Raw genomic sequence first — 11,492 nt, 5'->3', positions numbered from 1 at the left:
TACATCCCTACTGCCGGCCTTGCATTATATCCATCCTGACACCAGTCGATTTGTAGTACGGCAATTAAAATCTAAAAATATGCATTATCTATAAACTAATCCAATATGTTGCTTTAATGTAATAAAAAAAATTAAAAGAAAATGTAGTTGATTTGTTATTTCAAGTTGTGATCTTTGTTGCACCTGATTTTCCCGGACATTTACACTTTTCATTCTTCTCAAGGAGCTGATATACGAAACAACCTCAAATGATAAATTAACAAGTCGACAAAAAGAGGAGCACAGTTGGTTTCCATTGGAATACCGATTATATGTGGGAAAATGCGTACTCCAAACGTACCAATTAGGAAATCCAGCATATTGGCATTGTCAGTGTCACCAAACATTTTGTTTCAATCAGAATGATTTTTTACAAAGTACGATTTATCCATCCCTAAGAAATTCTTTCTACGTTGACTATTCATTTTTATGAAATAAAGCAGGGCTAGCTCTTTCATTTTTTCTTTGAATTTGGAATTGGAAACACTTATGCAAAGGGTATAAAGGTCAAATGTTTTAATTCAATAGAAATCTTAGATTAGAGGTTCTTTAATAGGGATCTTTGGGATTTTCTAGTATTTGATTTACGCTGCCTCTAGAATATGTAGATTTACGACAACTTTGAATCCCGGCTTTGATTGCTGACAAAATTGATTTTCATATTGAGATTCATAATTAAGAAAGAAATTTCGTTGAGCACATGGAAGACACAGCAATATAACTTTGTTTGTATCCAATACAATGAAAAAAGATATCCAGTTCGTCATCCCTGGTTGAAATTTCAAAGCAACATAGTACAGACCCATGCTTTTCAAGGATTCCCTCCTTGGTAAGTGTCGTTTTGGTATATGTTATGTTTCCAAGGGAAGTCAATACCTAATTCATTTATCAAGCAGTTTTTTTTTTGTATCAACGACCTCACCACCTTCGGAAAGGGTATCTACGTCTTCTATCTCGCATTTAATCTATTGCATGACATAATCCTCGACTAAATACATCAGTATTTTAAAGTTTCCAATTGATGGATTTAGGATTTTGGGCCTTTGGACAATCCATTTCGTTAAGAAGGATTATTGAAAACTTTTTATGTAACCAGTGATATTTAATTATATATGAAAAAAAGTAAAATAGAACAAAATACCAAATTCCCAGGAAAATTCATAATGAAAAAGCATTTATCAAATGACAAAAGCAAAAGCTTAAATATATCACTGTTGGAAAACAACTGTTATATTCTTGACTTCGTACATGCATTTCCTTATGTATTAACCGGTGGATCAAAATTGGTTTAAAAGTTAACTAAACCTCTCACTTGTATGGCAGTTGCATAGAATTCCATAACAATGACTACACTGTGTGAGCAAAACAAATAGACATGATAGGTAAAATTGTCAGAATTTAAGGTACTTCAACATTTTGTTAAACTCACAATCACTGTAAAACAAATAGCTATTTTAACAAAGAAAATCAAAATGGCATATAGACACTCAAACCAAAAATACTTAAGCAAAAATGAAAAACAATAATACAAAAAATGACCATGGCTTAATTACACAATGGCGGGATGTATAAAGAATTAATGACCAATGTTTGCAAGTTCAAAATGCAAATTTACTTGAATCAAAAAAGTTAGACTTTTTCAAGAGTGTCTATATAATAGGCCGAAGACCACCTTATGTTGATATCTTAAAAAACAAAAGTGACATAGCTGCAATACGTAAGATCCATATGAATAAAGGCAACAGTAGTATACTGTTGTTCAAAACTCGTAAATCTATGAACAAAAACAAAATCGGGGTAACAAACCAAAACCGAGGGAAACGCATTAAATATAAGAGAACAACGACACAACATTAAAATGTAACACACACAGAAACGGACTAAGCATTAGACAAAATCCGACGAGAATAACAAATATAACATCAGAACCAAATACATGAATTTGGGATAGAAAAGTACCGTGACACGTCTTATAGTAATGTGAATTCACACTAAAATATTAGAGAAAACAAACGACACAACGGAAACACAACGTAAAAATGTTACACACACAGAAACGAACTATGATATAACAATGGCCATTTTCTCTGACTTGGTACAAGACATTTTTAAAGAAAAAAATGGTGGGTTGAACCTGGTTTTGTGGCATGCCAAACCTCGCACTTTAATGGCAATGTTAAATATATCATTAAAATGACAACATAATATTACAGGACTACAATACAAATAAATAGGAGAACGTATTAGGCAAAGAAACACATAATTAATAGATAACAAAAGGCATCAAGTTTAAAATTCAATACGCCAAAAACGCGTCTCGTCCACACAAGACTTACAAGTGACGCCCAGATATAAAAGTTCGAAAGTAAAAAAAATATACAAAGTTGAACAACACTGAGGATCAAAAGTTGAAAAAGGCTGTGCCAAATACGACTAGGGTTTTCTGCTTGTGATAAAAAACATCCTTATTATTTAGAACAATTTATTCTATTGCAAACAGTAAATTTTATCAAATGAATATAAAAGATATACATGATAAAACTGAAGTCTTAACTAATTACAGAAAACAAAACCCGAATACATAATACAAAGACCAAAAAATACATAAAATAGACACACCCGACATCGTGCATGCCTCAACGCAAAAAGTCATAAAAATTACGTCACATACGAAGTGGTGAAAAGGCACAAAAAATACGTCACATTTGAATTTCTGAAACAGCACAAAAATGACGTCACATTTGAAAAACTATATCTCAAAAATAAGATAGAATTAGGATTTATTTAAGATTATAATAGAACTAAATACTGATATTACATCCAAACACAATGCACATTGCAACACTTATTAACAGCAATTAACTAAATTATAAATATGTCCGGTTTGTTTTAATCTAACTTCAAACGTAAAACATCGTTCAGATTACGTTGAACAAAATCAAATCTAATAAATGAAGGCGGTGATTAATTTTCTTTACCATAACACATGAATATAACAGAAAAACGTCAACAAATTTGACAAAATCCGATGAGAATTACAAATATAACATCAAACTAAATACATAAATTTGGGATAGATAAGTACCGTAACACGTCTTATAGTAATGCGAATTAACAGATAATGTCATCTTCAGTATATTTTCTGGAAGATTCAGTGTGATTCTTCACAAAATATGAATTATTGTAACCCAAAACAAGAAATTTGTATCTACGATTCCCATTTTTATAGAAAAAGCTCTGTTTTATAAGGTGGTGAAGTCGATCTTTCAACTGAGCATGGGGAATAGTAGTGTATAGAGTAGAAAAATCAAAAGTCTTTATGTTGCTGCAAAATTGCAAAGATTGTGATGATTAAGCAGTAGATCTTTCGAATTTTTGAGAATCCACATCTGCCTTATACCACTGGTAGAATATATCTCATCACAATATTTTTGAAGCCCATCTTTAACTGTAGAAAGAATAGTAGTCAGTACTTAAGAAAGATGTTTAGTCGAACATTTTGAAGAACCAGCTATGTATCATTCTTTATATGGAGTTTTGTGTAATTTAGGTATCCAGTATAATGAAGGTAAATTTTCTTCGTTTTCTTTGATGTTGATACCAAAAGAAAGAAGGACAGATTTATGATTTTGTAAAATTTCGTCCTTGGTAAATGGTGTTAAAGAATATGTAGGGTTACTGACAATTGAAAGAGGAGGACATCTAAATATTTCCAGAAATGAGAGATACTGCTCTGTATGTAATCTTGTCAAATTGAAAATGAAAAACATTTTCTTTTACATTGTGAAAAATACTCAACTAAAAGGGCTATATTTCACCAAAAAGTTTCAAATATAATCGATGATCCTGCAAAATTGGAAAAGAATGAAAATAATAATTCATACACAATCCTAAAATTGACTTCCTCTTTAATTTCAGACAGTCTGAACCTGCGTAAAGTTGAACAAACTCTATAGAATTGTCAATCTGTCTTTAATTCATAGTCATTGTTTATAAGATTACATATTAATATAGTCATTATTTACAATACTTATTATGTATGATCAATTATGTTATTAATATACCATGAGCCTTAACCATTTATTGTTGATGAGTTTGTGCTAATAAAATATTTGTATTTGTATTTGTATAAATATCGAGCCACGTCAAAAGTATATTTCCAAAAAAGGGACTAATCAGTAAAGGTAAAAAATATACAACCTTTAAGACAAATGAAAAGAACTTTATATCAACGCTCAAATCCAAACATACGAACACAAATGATGTATGAATATCTAGAAATGTTATCAGCTGTATATTCAAAAGGAATCTAGAAATAGCCAAAATTGGATAAGTTTAAATCTATCTGAGGGAATTAATTACAACCTTAATTTCTTACAGATTTCTCAATTAATCAAAGAGGATTTTTTGAAGAATTATGTTGTTAATCATGTCAGTATCGACACATTGACTTCTGTGCTGATGATATTCAGATATCATAGTATCAATATTAGGTAAAATTGAGATGAAAGATACCAAAGGGACATTTAAATTCATAAGGCGAAAATAAACTGACATCGCCATGGCTAAATCGGAAAAACAGACCAAATGACAAACAATAGTATATAAAAGTTGAATGAAACACAACATACAAAACTAAAGATGGAACAACAAGAACACCGCCAAAAAAGGGGTGATAACAGGTCATCTGCAGGGTGAGCAAATCCTGTAGAAACTATGTCATCCATGTTGTTCCTAATGTAAGTACAATCCTGGTGATAAATCTAGTTCGATAGGTCACATTTTGGGGAATTGAAAGAAAGACGGAATTATGGTAACCATATCGTCATCAGTGAAACAGATACTCCATATAGTCCGTAAAATGTTTAAGGTGTGAATTTAACTTCACCACTTGGAATTTTAGGTTTAATAAATTTATTATGAGCAGCAATCCTCTGTCAAGGAAATCATGATAGGAAACGCATGTCCCATGGCCTGCAATATCGTTTCAATGTGGATATATATATATTCCTTATACAGGCGCTGCTAGAATTTTGCTTCATAGAAATGGAAATTTCACAATTGGGAAGCTAAATGCGCTTTACATGCACCAGATCTATAAAGTGTTATTTTTCTTACTAGCACTTGTTTGAAACAGCATATGGCAGACTGTTAGTTTCCGGGTGTATTATAAGCCCAGTAGTAAGTGTTAGCCACTGACATGACTTACTTTCCGTTAGATTTTTTTAAGAAATCAAAGGTCTCAATTCTCTCATGCAAAGTTGACCTAGAGATTGTTTTAGTCGAATAAACAGAAGGATGCACGGGACGGACAACGGTATGGTATTACACGTCCCATCTTTGATTGGCGCAAAGAATATTGAGATGTGATATTATTAACAATAAAGCACCCATACACAAAAGATAAAAGGACAATGATGTTAACAATTACATGTACTAGTCACTGTACAGCTGTATTCAACAATAAGCACACCCCACTTGCCGTATAGTAAGCTATTAAAAAACCCGTGAAATACATATCATGGAACATTCATCAGAGAAAATTAATGATCTCATTTAAGCTGCAAAAAACGATGAAAGTTACCAATTATGGTAACGGCAACCGACTGGAATACAGTTCCCTGATTGGAATGCAATGACTTGGTTAAAACATTTTTCAACCCTCCCCATTACCGGAGACAGTGAAATAACAGAACAACATCAGAACAAACCACATTATTCAGTTGAAAAGATCGACGCTGACATGATTTAACAATCTTTTCTAAAATTGTCCGTTTACAATTTTTGAAATTATTAAGAAACTAAGGTTTCAACTCCCTCAGGCAAAGTTGACTTTAGATGAATTTGGCTATTTATCTTAGGTATTTTTGTCATATAGCTTTTCAACGGTTTCGGTACTTAAACATCTTCGGATTTCAAATATTTAGCTTTGAGCGTTCCTGATGAAGGTAAATCCAGAAAAGCGCTTCAATGTTATATTTAACTTTGCCATTAAAGTGCGAGGTTTGGCATGCCACAAAACCAGGTTCAACCCACCACTTTTATTCCCCTTTAAAAGTGTCCTGTACCAAGTCAGGAAGATGGCCATTGTTATATTATTGTTCGTTTCTGTGTGTGTTGCGTTTTAACGTTGAGTCGTTTGTGTTTTCTCTTATTTTTGAGATATTGAGATCAGACGTGGCACGGTACTTGTCTATCCCAAATTCATGTATTTGGTTTTCATGTTATATTTGTTATTCTCGTGGTGTTTTGTCTGATGCTTGGTCCGTTTCTGTGTGTGTTACGTTTCGGTGTTATGTCGTTGTTCTCCTCTTATATTTAATGCGTTTCCCTCGGTTTTAGTTTGTTACCCCGATTTTGTTTTTTGTCCCTGGATTTATGAGTTTTGAACAGCGGTATACTACTGTTGCCTTTATTCGGACGCATAGAATTATTAAATGTGTTGTTTTCATTTTTTTTTATCACAACTTGAATGACAAAATTCACACAACACCGATTTAAGAGAGTTCACACTGAGTTGCTAAACTACTGTAACAGGTTGCATGAAAACGAATTTCAATCAGTTGAATTATTGACCTGATTTCCAAATTCGTTTTTAAACCGATATTCCTGTTTTCTGTGATTTTACAATCAAAAGTCACGTTTTAACCCCAAATGATACTTTGAAATATAGAATAATCTATGAATATATTTAAAGCAGCTATAAAAAAAACCAACACAAACTGGTGAAGTTTTAATTCCCCGAGAGTATCACCAGCACAGTAGTAAGCACTTTTACCTTAGCTGTATTTTGCAAAACATTTCGGAATTTTGGTCCTCAATGCTTTTCAATTTCGTACTTTATTTGGCCTATTTAACTTTTTTTGGATTCGAGCGCCCTGATGAGTCTTTTGTAGACGAAACGTGCGTCTGGCGTAAATATAGAATTTAATCCTGGTGTCTATGATGAGCTTATTTACAACCACTGTGTCGATGCCACTGCTGGTGGCGTTTTAATTCCCCGAGGGTATCACCAGTCTAGTAGTCAGCACTTTTGTGCTGACATGAATTATCATTGATATGGTAATATTTATAAATCAGCTGTTTATAAAACTTTTGAATTTTTAAAATACTAAGGCTTTTCTACCTCAGGAATATATTACCTTTTAGTTCGCTGTATTTTGCAAAACTTTTAAGAATTTTGGTCCTCAATGCTCTTCAACTTCGTACTTTATTTGGCCTTTTTAACTTTATTGGATTCGAGCGTCACTGATGAGTCTTTTGTAGACGAAATGCGCGTCTCGCGTAAATATAAAATGTAATCCTGGTATCTATGATGAGTTTACTGACATGAGACCAAATTTACTTCTGTTGCAATTTGTTTAAGGTTTGGTTAATTGTTTTGTAGATTGACTGGACTAATCAGTGATGTGGTTTTTTTTGGCAGTGGCCATTTTACCGGCTCCGGCAAAATAGCCTCCTTTGCGCTATTTTGCCGGGCTTCGTCAAAATAGCGAATTATATAGAGTTTTGCTATTTTGCCGGTCGTAATTAAGATTAAAATTAAGAATAGAAAAAATATGGAAGCATACATAATCATTCAATAAGAAATCTCTATACAAATATGTCTTCTTTAATCCAGTTATATAAAACGTGCATATTAAAATTGATATTATGTACAGTCTCTGAAAACATGTCTTTAAATCATTTTTAAAAAGTAAAATATTAAAATTGATATTAGTACTTTTTTTCTTTAATAGGAGGGGAAAACAAATTCTTTAAGAAAAATTATAATACACATCAGCAATTGAAAGCATACGAACCCATATAAAAAAATCGACATTCTGATTAAAACTTAAAAAAAAATATCCTATTAGTTTTGAAACAAAAAGTAACACCCAACAACCTATACTGGTTAACGAGCGTTACAATATATTTGTTGAGTTTAGAGGGTTTATATTTCAACAGACAGTCGGCATTCCAATGGGTACTAATTGTGCACCCCTACTGGCCGATTTGTTTTTGTACTCGTATGAAGCAGAATTCATTCAGAACCTTCTTAAAGTCAAAAAGAAAAAGCACCTTGCGAAATTCTTTAATTTTACTTTCCGATATATTGATGATGTTCTATCATTGAATAATCCATATTTCAGCCAATACTTACATCTCATATATCCCAGTGAACTTGAAATTAGGGATACTACTGGTACTAGAAGGACTGCTTCATACCTTGGTCTTTTCCTCATTATTGACACAGATGGACGACTTCACACGAAAATCTATGATAAACAAGACGATTTCAACTTCCCAATTATCAATTTCCCATTTCTCAGCAGTAACATACCCTCTGCCCCTTCGTATGGTGTTTACAAAAAAAATGTATCTCAATTGATACGTTATTCTCGTGCTTGTTCATACTATACGGACTTCATATACAGGAGTGTGCTCCTTACGCAGAAACTGCTCCAACAAAGATATGAGGAGGCCAGATTAAAATTGACACTCCGTAAATTTTATGGACATCATCACGAATTGGTTGATACATACGATGTGTCTTTGTCCAAACTAGCTAAGGACATTTTTACCACGTGTCAGATTGTGGTTTGTCATTACGTCGTCTAATCTTTTAATTTCCGAACGTGACTTATTCCCGATTGTGACTGTCTTGCCGAGTGTGAATTCGCATTGCTATAAGACGTGTTACGGTACTTTTCTATCCCAAATTCATGTATTTAATTTTGATGTAATATTTGTAATTCTCATCGGATTTTGTCCAATGTCTTGACGTCTTTTCTGTTATATTCAATTGTTATGGTAAAGAAAATTAATCACCGCCTTCATTTATTACATTTTGGTTTGGTTCAACGTAATTTATACGATGTATTTCGTTTGCAGTTTGATTCAGAGTAAATACCGACATATAATATTGTTAATTGTCTAATTGCTACCTCAGTTTGATATTAATAAGTATTGCAATTTTCATTGTTATTAAATAATATCAGTATTACAAATATAATCTTATTTTTGAGAAATAGTTTTAGTCATTCAAATGTGACGTCACTTTATGGGTTGTTTTAGAATTTCAAATGTGACGTCATTTTTTTTGCCTTTTTTTACAATTTCAAATGTGACGTCACTTTTAGCGTTGAGGCTTTGGCTAATTCGGGTGTTTTTTTGTGCTGGATTATATTGGTTTATGTATTCGTTTTTATTCTGTAGTAAGTTAATACTTCGGTTTTATCATGTATATCTATTATATAGTCATTTTATATAATGACTGTTTGCAAAAGTATAAATTATTCTAAATAATAAGGATGTTCTTATCCCAAGCAGAAAACCCTAGCCGTATTGGGCAACTTTTTTCAACTTTTGGTCCTCAGTGCTGTTCAACTTTGAACGTGTTTTTGGCTTATAACTTTTTTCATCTGAGCGTCACTGACTAGTCTTATGTGGACGAAACGCACTTCTGGCGTCTTTAATTTTTACCTGGTGCCTTTTGTTAGCTATTATTCGTGTGTTTCTCTGTCCTATATGTTCACATATTTATTTGTAGTGTAGTCATGTAATGTTATGTTGTCATTTTAATGTTAAGTTAACATTGCCATTAAAGCGGGAGGTTTGGCATGCCACAAAACCAGGTTCAATCAACCATTTTTTTCTCTCTAAAAAATGTCCTGTACCAAGTCAGAAAAATGGCCATTGTTAAATTATAGTTCGTTTCTGTGTGTGTTACATTTTAACCTTGTGTTTCTGTTGTGTCGTTTGTTTCCTCTTATATTTGAATGTGAATTCACATTGCTATAAGACGTGTCGCGGTACTTTTCTATCCCAAATTTATGTATTTAGTTTTCATCTTATATTTGTTATTCTCATCGGATTTTGTCTAATGCTTAGTTCGTTTCTGTGTGTGTTACATTTTAATGTGTTTCTGTTGTGTCGTTGTTCTCCTCTTATATTTAATGCGTTTCCCTCAGTTTTTAGTTTGTAACCCGGATTATTTTTTTTCTTTCGATTTATGAGTTTCGAACAGCGGTATACTACTGTTGCTTTTATTTACAAAACCAGTGCCTTGCTTTCTGGTGATTTTTTTAAAGTCTGGCACCATAAAGGTACTGCCACTGCAGACATGAACTGAACATAACACTTGATTCTCTAATGTCAGCATCACTTTTGAAAAGTTTGCAGATATAAATATATATACGTTTCAATATATTCAACATTCATGGAATAAATGCTATCAATAGCTAGATTTCTATGCATCGTGTGTACAATATTTGTTTATTTATCTTATAATATTTTTTTGCTCCATAGATTATAGACTAATACTAAAGTTGTGTCTGGTTTTCATGAATTTTAATGGTCCTCGTTTCACGTTTCAAAGTACTCCAAAGCCGGCTGTAGCTCTTCATATCAGTCGAAAATCAAGTTTGTTTGATAACAAATTTGTTGTCCCATTTTCGAACGTGCAATGTTTAACAGAATTTAATGTATGTATAAAAAAAAGAAGATGTGGTATGATTACCAATGAGACAACTCTCCACAAGAGACCAAATGACACAGAAATTAACAACTATTATAGGTCACCGTACGGCCTTCAACAATGAACAAAGCCCATACCGCATAGTCAGCTAAAAAAGGCCCCGAAATGACAAATGTAAAACAATGCAAACGAGAAAACAAACGGCCTAATTTATGAAAAAAAATAAACTTAAAAAAAATATGTAACACATCAACAAACGACAACCACTGAATTACAGGCTCCTGACTTGGGACAACATACATACAGAATGTGGCGGGGTTTTACATGTTAGCGGGATCTCAACCCTCCCCATACCTGGGACAGTGGTATAACAGTACAACATAAGAACGAACTATAGAAATCTGTTGAAAAATGCTTAACTCATCAGATGGATACAAATACTAGTAATATACACCTAACAAAAACACAGTACATGTAATTAAATGAGCGCAGTTCACCAAAATTGAATGACTACGAAGACAAGGCGAAGAATACAAGGTTATTGACATCTAGCCACATATATCATTTGTGCTTAAATAGTTTCCTTAAAAATATATTTCATATAGTCTTGATTAAAAATCTGAAATAAGACCGGCAAAATAGCAAAACTCTATATAAATTGTTATTTTGACGGCTCCGCCACTGCCTTTTTTTTTTTTTTTTTTAGCTTACTTTGACAAAATTGAATTTGAACTAGACCAGGTACTTTCTATTAAACTGTTCCTGTCCAGACTATTCAACTGTTAACAGCTCAATAAGCAGTGGTCGTCGTACGTATTTTGTAAATTGATCTGTTCTATTTTCTCGTTTGATATTCATTAAAATTGAGAATGGAAATGGGGAATGTGTCAAAGAGACAACAACCCGCCCAAATAAAAAACAACAGCAGAGGCTCACCAACAGGTCTTCAATGTAGCGAGAAATTCCCGCACCCGGAGGCGTCCTTCAGCTGGCC

This window comes from Mytilus edulis, chromosome 1 (assembly GCF_963676685.1).
Source record: "Mytilus edulis chromosome 1, xbMytEdul2.2, whole genome shotgun sequence".
Taxonomy (NCBI): Eukaryota; Metazoa; Mollusca; class Bivalvia; order Mytilida; family Mytilidae; genus Mytilus; species Mytilus edulis.
The sequence above is the reverse complement of the archived record's forward strand: the minus strand, read 5'-3'. Positions refer to the sequence as shown.